At 42.4% G+C, this 11,750-nt stretch overlaps 1 protein-coding gene across 4 annotated transcripts in view; it reads right to left on the minus strand.

Annotated features, from left to right (window-relative positions):
- The window catches only part of GSDME (gasdermin E), a 43,119-nt gene that overhangs the window by 26,415 nt on the left and 4,954 nt on the right, over positions 1-11,750 (minus strand). The gene's annotated exons all lie outside the window — the stretch shown is intronic.

The following is an 11,750-nucleotide window of genomic DNA, read 5'->3' on the forward strand; positions in this document are numbered from 1 at the left end:
CTGGGGTCCCTCCTAGAGGAGACGAGGGGAGAGCATGCTCCCCCGTGCAGACCCCACCTCAAAACTCATCATTCAGCACCACAAACAACTGTCACGTGCCAGACGCTGGGGATCTCTGGGTGAGCGAGGCGGAGGCAGTCCCTGATGGCACGGCCCTCCCGGGTAACCGCCCTCGAGGATAACACATACTAGAGGAATGACGTTTCTGACGGAGTTTTGATGAGGATCTCCGAAAAGTAGGGTACGTTACGACAAAGTAGGAGCCATCGGCTTTTGTCCAGTCTGCTGTGAAGAAATGATCGAACTACAAGGGCTCAGGGATTACCGTTCTGAGTGGAAAACCAGTTTCACTTTGATACGTCCCCTCTGACCGATCCAGCCACGATCGCTCAGGCCCCTGAGACTGAGTGAAGGCCGGAAGGGGCAGGAGGCTGTGAATGGCTTGCCATGTCTCCACAGGCTGGGAGGGAGGTGGTCCTGATCACCCAATCTAATCTGGCATCTGCACTCAGAAACGGAGACGGTGTCTCTCATTGGTCAGACTCACCTGAGTCACATGGCGTATTAGCGGCAAAAATCAGGACACACAATCTTGTGACTCTTGTAGTTTTGCACTTCCCACAACACTAAACACTGACAGCCAGAGGCACAGGGTACAAATGCACTCTGAAGAAATTGCAAGACGGCAGGAACCGGTTTCAACATCTCCCCAGAAACAGAGTTCGGAACATTGAAAAGAGCCCAGAGACGGTGGCCGGCCTGCTACTGGGAGAGCATCAATCAACAGACACGTGAACGCACACTGATGATTAAGGCTTTTGTAACTTAGGCATTTCCCTGAAAGGGTTTTGATTTACTGGCTGACGCCATGGTGAAGGAAGTAAGTGTGTGTCCACGGAGCAGCTGTAGAGTGGAAAAATTAGAAACGCTATTTAGATCAGGCCCTTGCACGTTGCCTGTTCACTTGGCTTTGGTCTTCTGACATTTCATTAAGCCGCAGTCTGCTTCTCTTGTGATTGCCAACCTGTTCCATCTACAGACGCAGCAAAACACCCACCAAGCTGTGACTAGAGTTTAATTTCGGTAGCCACCTACTAAAATCCTGAAACGCAGAGGCCATGCTGCAGCCATCTGCCTGGGTACCCCTCCAGGGGACACTCCTTGCCCCCTTTAAAGTCTGTAGGCTCCTTGAAAGGGAAAGGGAGGGAAGAGGGACCTGGACCGTTTCTACAGGCGCTGCCCCAAGCAGCTGGGCCCAGAAGGCTCTGACCGCCCCCTACCCTCCAAGTGCAGTGTGCCACGAGCTGCCCACCCCATTTTGTTTGGGTTTGGGAGGCTGGGGCTGAGGATGGAGGGGGTGGACCCAGCCCCGCAGATGAGTCTCTTGGCCAATCCCAGTGACCCCATTGTTCTTAGCGGTGACTGGCATAGGATGGGGCATCCATGGCAATTCTGGCCACTGAGACCTGTGGAAAAGTCTGTCGGGGTTTTCTGGGAAGATTTTTCTCTCTTAAAAAGAGGCATAACAAAGAGACCACTTTTCCGCCTCTGGACCTTGCTGTCTGCAGTGCAGCCATTTGGGGACCAAGAAGAGAACGAGGCTGCTGTGGAAGCTGCCACAGGGGGGCTCCACTGAGCTCCTGGATTCACTATCTACCTTCGACAAAGTTAAGGGTGACCCATCCCTACCTCGCGATGTTTTCTTATGTGAGGTAATTACAGATGTCCTTTGCAACTAGAGACCCCCTAACTGGCTCATGAAGTTATTGTCACCCTTATTTCACAGAGGGACATGAGGCAGAGAAAGCTCATAACCAGTGACCCAGGGCTCATGGCTATTAAGAGTCAGGATGAGAACACAGCTGAGCATGTCCGACCCTGAAGCCCAGTATCCTTCCGTCTTCCCTCTCCTCCCTGGACCTCCTTTGGGGCCTGCATACACAAGGTACTTAATAAGCGCTTGTTAACGAACAAAGAGCCTTTCTGCTCAACCCTCCTGTGAGAGCTCCCCAGAGACCAGCAGCAGATCCTCCGGGAAACTGGAGCAGCCATCGCGGGCTGGCTCCTTACGACAGACCCAAAGTCTCCATTTCAACCATAAAAAAAAAACCTTCCACACACCAGAGATGCTCAACCAGGAGCCAGAGCCAGGGGTGGGAAATCTCTAGAAACCTGAGCTACTAAGCCCTGGGGCTTCCACTTTCATAGAGAAAAGCCTTGCGCATGCGCACACGCGCTCTCTCGCTGGCTCTCAAAGTTAACCACACAATTACCAAAGTCACTAGGCCACCCCCACAGCGCGACTGCCCCACTTCTGTCTGCATTGTACTCTTATATAACAGCTTATCTCACTCACATACAACAAGGAAGCGAAAGAGGGAGGAAATGAGCCATTCCAGACCTTCAACCTTTAGGATGGAGTAATTAATTAACTGCCACCAGTTGGTGAGATGCAGCAGGTCTGCCAGAGGATAAACCAAACGAAGCTGAGGCAGGAGCCCTTGGGACATTTGTCTCTTTCCAAGCTCTGTGCATCAGCGGCTGCACTGGGAAAATCACGTGTTTTGTGGACCTGGGCTTAAAGCCTGAGTCCAGGCAAACTAATTAACTTCTGCATTTCAGGCTCCTCAGATATAAAATGAAGAATAACCAATTATTCTTTCAACCAGAGTTTAGTATGCTGCAGGGCCCGACGGTGAATACGAAGACATTCCAGGGGGGAGAGAGACGTGTAATCAGGCGGTTACTACATGCATTATCACACAGCGTGGTTCGTGTCCCAAGAGGGGACTTGTGGGGTGATATGGCTCCTAAAGGAAGTGAAGGCTCATGTGAAGGCTGGGAGACGGGGAGGGAGGCAGTCTGTGTGTGTCCTTCTGTGTGTCTGTGTGGACAGGGGCGAAGGAGCCTTCAGACAAAGGCTTGGAGGTAAGGAAGAGCCTGGGATATTAGTCCCAGGAATTGACGTAAGTTCAAGGGACTGGCCTGGAGGGTGTGAGGGGAGAATGGTGAGAAAGGGTCCTGAAGAGCAAAAGCAGCGCCCTGTCAGCCAGAGGCGAGTGTGTCATCCTAGGACAGTGGAGAGCACAGAAGGCATAAGCTCGGCAGTAACGTGATCTCACTGGCTTCTGAGCAGAGAATCCACTGGAAGGGGTGAGACCGGGCAGAAAGATGAGCCAGAAGACCCTGTGGACATCCAGGTAAGAGATGGTGGAGGCTGAGACAATGGGAACAGGTAAGACCGATATTTAAGCGGTAGATTCAACTGGTGAGAGACTAAGTGTAGAAACGAAGATGAGGAATGAGCCATGTCTGAAACTTAGATTTCTGGCTGAGACAACTACACTTAGGCCTCACCAACCAGCACTTCAGAGGGAGGTGGGCAGAGATGCAGGTTTATAGAAAAGATGAGATGTTCAGTATGGGTACAGTCCTTGTGTCACTGTGTGAAAAGCCCAGGTGGAATAAATGTCTGCTCACCTGAATTCTAACTCCTGACTCCTTATATACCGTATCTCATCAATTCTAAAACACACATATGTTTTTCACATCTTCAACATCTCTGAAATCGGGATGTTTTAGAATTGACAGGTGGCATGGTTTGACCGGCAGTGTTTTTTCCTTGGTGGTACATAAAATAGTGGTGCATCTTACAATGGATGACATCTTGGATGTGACGAAATACAATAATGTCTATCAATCTTAGAAGGAAAGAATATTTGAATGTCTCACCTTAGGACTTAAATCCTACCTCGTTCTAAAAGGTAGCCTTTCAAAGTAAAGCTCACAGGACGGGACAATTTCTGTAAAAAGACAGAAACTACTCCCAGGATCAAATATTGGAAAGAATCCCCAGAAAGCCCTTCTCTCGTGCAGGAGGGTTATCAGCTAGCTGGGATTACACTGTGGATAAAAACAACAGAAGGTCAAACAAAATTTCAGCATCTCCTTGTCCTAAGAACTAAGACCAACACCAGGAAACAGAATGATTTAGGAAAAAATGCCTGTAAATTGACTGATTTCAAACAGCACCGAGATGGGTATGGCCTGAAGGGCTGGGTCTCAGGAAAGACATCTTTTAGAAAGAGTTGATTTGATGGGGCCTTGACAGCTTCATGGCTGCTCTTCCCACAAAGAATGTGATGAAAGATAAGGCCCATTAATATCTTACTGATATTGTTCAAGGGCTTCATACACCTTCCTTTAAGAATTGAACAAGCATCTCCTTTGACAAACGAAACATGCACAGAGAACTTTCCTGACTTTCCCGTGGCACAGCTACACATCTGGGTCCTCACTGACTTTGAGAAAAGCCGGGCTGTTGCCATATGTAGGGATCAGAAAGTACTTGGTCCTGTCTTCCACAGTGCGGCTGTCTGCCTCCTCTGGAGACGCAAAATGCTGCGTGTCAGACACTCCGTGGACCTTACTTCATTTCTCACCTTCCTGCCCCATCGCCGAACGCTAAGCCACACCTTTCCTTGCCATAGCTCTGACCTTTCTCTGCGTTTGTAACCTGGCTCTACCTGGAGCTAGTAATCATAGCGAAAATTGTAAACGTGTTCACACTAACAGCTATAATTAATGAGAACTTGCCATGTGCCAGGTGCAGTTTACATCCTTTGTTTATATTCTCTCATTTAATTCTCACACTAACACCTTGGGAACACAAATCCCATTTTGTTAATGAAATCCTGGGCAGTGAAGGCAGAAAAAGTTGGCTCCTATGTCTTGGTTTAAAGAAAAAGATCTTTTTTAAGCTGGGGGAGTGGGAGGGAGTGTATTAGTGTTTGTTATGTGATTCCGTATACTTCTATGTTTCCACAACTAATTTTTTTTCATTTAAAAAACAAGGAGGCTGAAGTTTGCCACTCTGCAATTGGTCTAAGAATACCCGCACCCACCAACACCCAGAGAAGAGCATGAAAAGGTGCTGCTGGCTGCTCCCACCCCCAGACCCGGGGTGCCTTCAGCTGTTTGTTTTGACCCCTTAAAAGCTGTCCCTGAAAGAGAAAAAGAGAGAGAGAATAAACAAAAGGACCAGATTCAAAAAAACTTGTTCTCCAAGTACATGTGGCCAGAGGTCTTTAAATTGTCAGACACAAATTCTGTTTATTAAAAATAATGATGCCAGCACTGAGTCGAGTACGAAGGCAAACGGAATGATTTTCAAACCCTCTGCTGGGCACAGGGCAATTTATCGAGTAGAAAAGACCAGTACCAACCTTACTGCACATTGTTTTCAAGAAAGACGCGTGCCCTCAAATCCCTTCCTGCAGAAAAACTCCCAAATAAAGAGTTGATGGCTCATTGAAACAGTAGTCATGAGAGCTACAGCAATCACTTGAGCAAGGTCAAATGTGGGACATAATAAACAGCAGCATTTAACATTTTTTCTTGCATGTAAAACTTGTAGAATTTGGAAGTATTTAGATATGACTTTTGAGCATAAGTTTTAAATATTTTTTTTATGAAGGTTTATCATTGCCATCTATTGCTTGTACTTCATAAAAATCTTAACTTCTAATTATCACGTATTCATAGAAAAATGTAATCTGTTTCACCAAAATTTGCTTTACAATACGACAAAGAATGAGAGTGGGATCTGCCTGAATGGTAATACCCACCTCGATCCCTACACAGCCAGGACAGCCCAAAACGGTGCCATCTCTGGGACCCGGCTAGGACCGAGGCCCTGGACACACAGGAAAGGAGCTGGCGTGTGTTCTCCAGAGTCCACTCACTTCTGACATTTCACCTACAGCCGAGGAATCCGAAGCCAGGGGCAGAAGTGACAGACCAAGCCTAGGACAATTATTTACCAAGAATAAACTTCCCCAGACCCTAGGAGATTAGACGCAATAAATCGGCGGTAGAGATGGGGTGGGTGTGGCAGTTATACTTGAGGCAGTGACACGTGGCTGCTGACGATGGAAGATGAGGCAGAAAAAATAGAGTTTATTACAGGATAATACTGGATCCTAAGAATAAAACATGAATTTGAGTCATTACAGAAAGGTCACCATAAATGTGTTGTCAAGGAAAAGAAGGAGAAGGAGAAACAGATGCCAGCCGTCTCAGCATGGTTTCCATCAAGAACGTTTCAAGAGAAACACAGAGTTCTCATTCACAGTGAACCTGGGTGGTGAATTCTTGCGGAATGCTCTTGTGCCCAACAATGCCAGATAAATGTTATATACAAACACCTTCGTTTTTTTCAAGGATAGATGAAGTTTGTTTTTGAGATGGGAACAAATCTTGCAGACAATAAAGCTAATATTCTGGATTCTGAGGGCTAAAGTAACTTATCTACAGATGACGACTTATCTAAATTGACAAATAAAAATAACTGACTGCAAGTAACCCCTTGAGAACGTACAGTACTTAAGCATTACTAATTACCACGCCCAAGTCACATGTGTAACAAACAGAGTCCTACCAATCCAATGATATTATGGGAGTCCAAAGACAAGCAGATGCTGTAGATAAGAATTTATTACTCCAGTGCCAAGTAACAAGAATGTTAGCCTTACGTAGCTCCGTCCCATGGTCAAGAGACTTGTCCCTCCCTGTACCTCCCCAGGCTCCCCTGAGCTCACTGATACCTCTTAGCAATAGAACAAGAAGGAGGTGACTCTGTGATAAGACACCTCTTCCAGTTCTAGACTTTCAATTTGTTCTTTAGCATGTGCCTTGTATCAACACCCCCGGCCCCGCCTCTCCCCCAGCCACCCCTTCCCTATCACCTCTATGATGAACAGGATTCATGAAAACCCTTCCAAGGTGATCTCATCCCTGTCTGTGGACATCTCCAGGTTGGCACTCTGAGCTTTTCACGTGGGCTTGCTCAGGATAGCGCTCAGTCCAGTGTGCAAGCCCCAGGTACCCTCCCTGGGGATCTACATTCATGTCTTTGCCTTCACATTCTCTGCTATAATTTTAACTACTTTTCTTCAGCCAGTTTCTTTGCTTCACAGTCACGTCAAGCATGATTTAGAGGAAAGAACAAGAGCTTTGGAGCCAGAAAATCCTGGGTAGAATCCCAGGATTCAATTTATATAAATTGAGCTCTGGGACTAGAACAAGTTACTCCTCTTCCCTGAGACTTAGATCCGTAAACGTAAAAGGAGGCACTGTGCAGAGTAAATGAGGTGACGTCTGCCAAGAGCCTGGCACACAGTAGGTGCTCACCGGATGCTCGTTTCCATCCCCTCTCTCTCTCTCTCTTGTCCCCACTTATAACTGCTGGCCCCAGCTTTTTTCTCTTCAGAATATTTCCTCCCATCTTGACTCACTGACTTCTCTCCATATGCTTCCTATTGGCATGATCTTCTACACCTGAATAATGAAGAGTGTTTGAAAAACCTATATTAGGAAATGTGATTATCGAGAACTGCCAAACTGTGGTTTTTGAAATCGAAATAACAAGACTGAAAAATAAAGGTAAGCTATAGAGGGCTGTCTAAAGGCTGAGGGAACAGAGGCCTCTGGACACTCCCGGCCCGCCTGTCCCTCTTCCTCTTTATTTGCCAGACTTAGCAAAGAAAAACGCAGGATGCCCGACAAAATTTTATTTTCAGATAAACAACAAACACTTTTCTAGTATGTCACAAGTATTGTTATAGAAAATGAAAACACCTCTCTAGCAAAGAAGAAAAGCAGTAGAGAAAGGAAAAGTAAGATTATGACTGTCAGAGAAAGAGGTGGCTGTCCCTTCCACCTGGTGTCACCAGAGAGAGCTTAAAATTATCTGACCAAAAAGGAATTCCTGCCAGAGTCCTAAGTCAGTGTTATCTTGGGGTGCTAGAAAGTACAAAGAGGCAAGACTCAAATAATGGCCATAATTTTTCAACACTATTAAGCATCAGAGGTTAGTGGAGAGATGAATGAGTTTTGAAGACTGCAGTTGCTCAGGCATTCTCAATGTCTGTACAAAATCTGCCCGCAAAATGTGTGATAACTGAGTTTTATGGTATTTTTTACTTACTGATTTTTTTAAACATAATTTCATATTTTATATTTTGTATAATCCTAAGGACATTGGAAAAGAAATAAGCCACCCTTACTTAAACATAAGTATTCTCTTAATTATTTGGATTTGCATTTTCTGTTTTAAAAGAAAAAGGGTGACATAATACATGGAAATGCATATACATTACTGTACAAACTGAAATATCATCTCTTCAGGATTATTGTTATAACCTCTCAAATTGCCCATCCAGTTTCAACCATCAGCCAGACGAACCTTCTAAAACATAATAAGTCAGATCATGTCAGGTTCCTTCTCAAAGTCTTACAGTGGCTTTTCAGCTCACTCCAAGTAAGAGTTAAAGCCTTTCCAATGGCCTGCAAGGTCCTACAGGACTTGCCACCCACTCCCTTTACCCGCTCTGACATCATCTCCTCTTGCGTGGCTTACTCAGTTCCAGCTGCAATGACCTCTGCCCACAACATTCTTGCCCAGTATACCCCTAAGCTTGCTCCCTCCCCAACTTCAAATCTTTGCTTCAATGTCCATTTCTGCAGGATGCCATCTCTGGCCACTTTTAAAAATCATAGCCCTGATTTCTGGCACGCCTTAGCCCCCTTCTCTGCTATATTTTTCTCCATTCCACCAATCTCCATCAACCTACTATATATTTTCCTTAGTTGGACATTTTGTGTCTTTTCCCCCTAAAATATAGGGCAGAAATGTTGGCATTTTTTTCACCACAACATCCCCTTTATGTAGAATAGTACATAGTACCTAACGGGCACTCAAGAAAATTATTTATTGAATGTCCAATAATCATAATGTAAAAATAATGATGAATTATACTCAGGTAAAATGTATTGGCTGAAAGCTAAAAAGTGAATAAGTGTGGGGTTTTTTCCAAGACTTCAAAGTTGAACACCAGGTCTTCCCCTAAACCTTCTCACTTGCCTTCTTCTTCTCCTAGTCAGAAAATTATGAAGAGCCAGAGGGAGTTGTGATTTTCCTACTTCTGATATTAATATTCAAAAATATAGGACAGAGCATTCTTGCTGTTAGCATTTTATAAATCCTATGATTTTTTAAAAGTGCATATTTGCCTGCAATAACATCCTTTTAAATACTTCTCAGGTCTTCATCCTCAGGCTAAGAGCAGTTAAGAAATTCCAGACTAAAGAATGAGCTCCTCAATCAAGTAAAGGAAGAAAACTGAAAAACATACAAACATGTGGAGGCTAAATAACATGCTACTAAACAATGAATGGGTTCACAATGAGATCAAAGAAGAAATCAGAAAATACCTTGAGACAAATGAAAAATGAGAACCCAGTGATCCAAAATCAATGGGACACAGTGAAAGCAGTTCTAAGAGGAAAATGTATAGCCATACAGGCCTACCTCAAGAAACAAGAAAAGTCCCAAATAAACAATATAACTTTACACTTAAAAGAACTAGAAAAAGAAGAAGAAACAGACCCAAAGTGAGTAGAAATGAGAGAATAAAGATTAGAGTGTAAATGAAAGAAATAGAATCTAAAAACAAAATACAAAAGATCAATGAAACCAAGAGCTGACTCTTTGAGAGATTAACAAAATTGATAAACCTTTAGCCAGACTCATTAAGAAAAAAAGAGAGAGGGACCAAATAAAATCAGAAATGAAAGACGAGACGTGACAACCAACACCACAGAAATAAGGAAATAACTATGAACAATTATGTGCCAATAAATTGGACAACCTGGAAGAAATGGATAAGTTCCTAAAAATATACACTTTCCAAGGAAGAAACAGAAAATTTGAATAGACCAATAATTACTAACAAAATCAAATCAGTAATCAAAAAACTCCCAACAAACAAGAGCCCTGGATCGGATGGCTTCACCAGTGAATTTTACTAAACATTCAGAAGAGAATTAATACAAATCCTTCTCAAACTATTCCAAAAAATTGAAGAGGTGGGAAGACTCCCAAACTCATTTCATGAGGCCAGCATTATCCTAATATCAAAACCAGACAGACTACAAAAAAAAAAAAAAGGAAATTATAGGCCAATATATTTGATGAACATAAATGAAAAATTCTCAATAAAATATTAGTAAACCAATTCAGCAATACATTAAAAGATCGTATACATGATCAAGTAGAATTTATTCCTGGTATGCAAGCAATTTATTCCTGGTATGTTCAATATCTATGAATCAATTAATGTGACATACTACATAAACAAAATGAAAGATAAAAATCATATGATCTTATTAATAGATGCAGAAAAAGCATTTGACAAAATCTAACATCTATTCATGATAAAAATTCTCAGCAAAGTAGGGATAGAGAGAATATACCTCAAGATAATAAAGGCCATATATGACAAACCCACAGCTAACATCACACTCAATGGTGAAAAAGCTGAAAGCTTTTACTTTAAGATCAGGAACAAGACAATGGTATCTGCTGTCACCGTTTTTATTCAGTGTAGTAGTGGAAGTCCTAGCCACAGCAATCAGACAAGAAAAAGAAATAAAAAGCATCCGGATTGGAAAGGAAGAAGTAAAACTGTCATTATCTGCAGATGACATGATACTATATATAGAGAATCCTAAAGAATTCACCAAAGAACTATTAGAGCTAATAAATGAATTCAGTAAAGTAGCAGGATACAAAATTAATATTCAGAAATCGATTGCATTCTTATACGCCAATAACAAACTATTAGAAAGAGAAATTAAGAAAACAATCCTATTTACAATTGCATCAAAAACAATAAAATACCTAGGAATGAATTTAACCAAGGAGATAAAAGACTTGTATTTGGAAAATTATAAGACATGAAGAAAGAAATTGAAGATACAAATAAATGGAAGCATATACCGTGCTCATGAACAGAAATAATTAACGTTGTTAAAATGTCCATACTATCCAAAGCAATCTACAGATTCTATGCAATCCCTATCAAAATACCAACGGTATTTTTCAGAACTAGAACAAATAATCCTAAAATTAATATGAAACCACAAAAGACCCCAAATAGCCAAAGCAATGTTGAGAAAGAAGAATAATGTTGGCAGTGTCACATTACCTGATATCAAACTATACTATGAGGCTATAGTAATCAAAACAGCATGGTGCTGGCATAAAAACAGACACATAGACCAATGGAACAGAATAGAGGGCCCAGAAATAAACTCGCACCTATATGGTCAATTAATCTATGACGAAGGTGACAGGATATACAGTGGGGTAAAGACGGTCTATTCAATAAATGGTGTTGGGAAAATCAGGCAAATACACCCAAAAGAATGAAACTGGATCACCTACTTACATCATATATTAGAATAAACTCAAAATGGCTTAAAGACTTACATGTAAGACCCTACATCATAAAACTCCTAGAAGAAAACATAAGCAGTAAACTCTTTGACATTGCTCTTTGTAACTTTTTTTTTAATATGTCTCCTCAGGCAAGGGAAACAAAAGAAAAAATAAACAGATTGGGCTACAACAAACTAAAATTGCACAGCAAAGGGAATCATCAACAAAATGAAAAGACACCTAACTCACTGAATAGGAGATATTATTTGCCAATGATGCATCTGATAAGTGGCTAATATCCAAAAAATATAAGAAATTCATACAACTTAACACCAATAAAACAAACAATTTGATTAAAAAATGGGCAGAGGACCTGAATCGACATTTCTCCAAAGATGATATACAGATGGCCAACAGATGTATGAAAAGATGCTTAAGAGGAGATGGGAAAAGATGCTCAAGAGGACAC

The sequence above is a fragment of the Pteropus alecto genome, unplaced genomic scaffold (genome assembly GCF_000325575.1).
Source record: "Pteropus alecto unplaced genomic scaffold, ASM32557v1 scaffold21, whole genome shotgun sequence".
Lineage (NCBI taxonomy): Eukaryota > Metazoa > Chordata > Mammalia > Chiroptera > Pteropodidae > Pteropus > Pteropus alecto.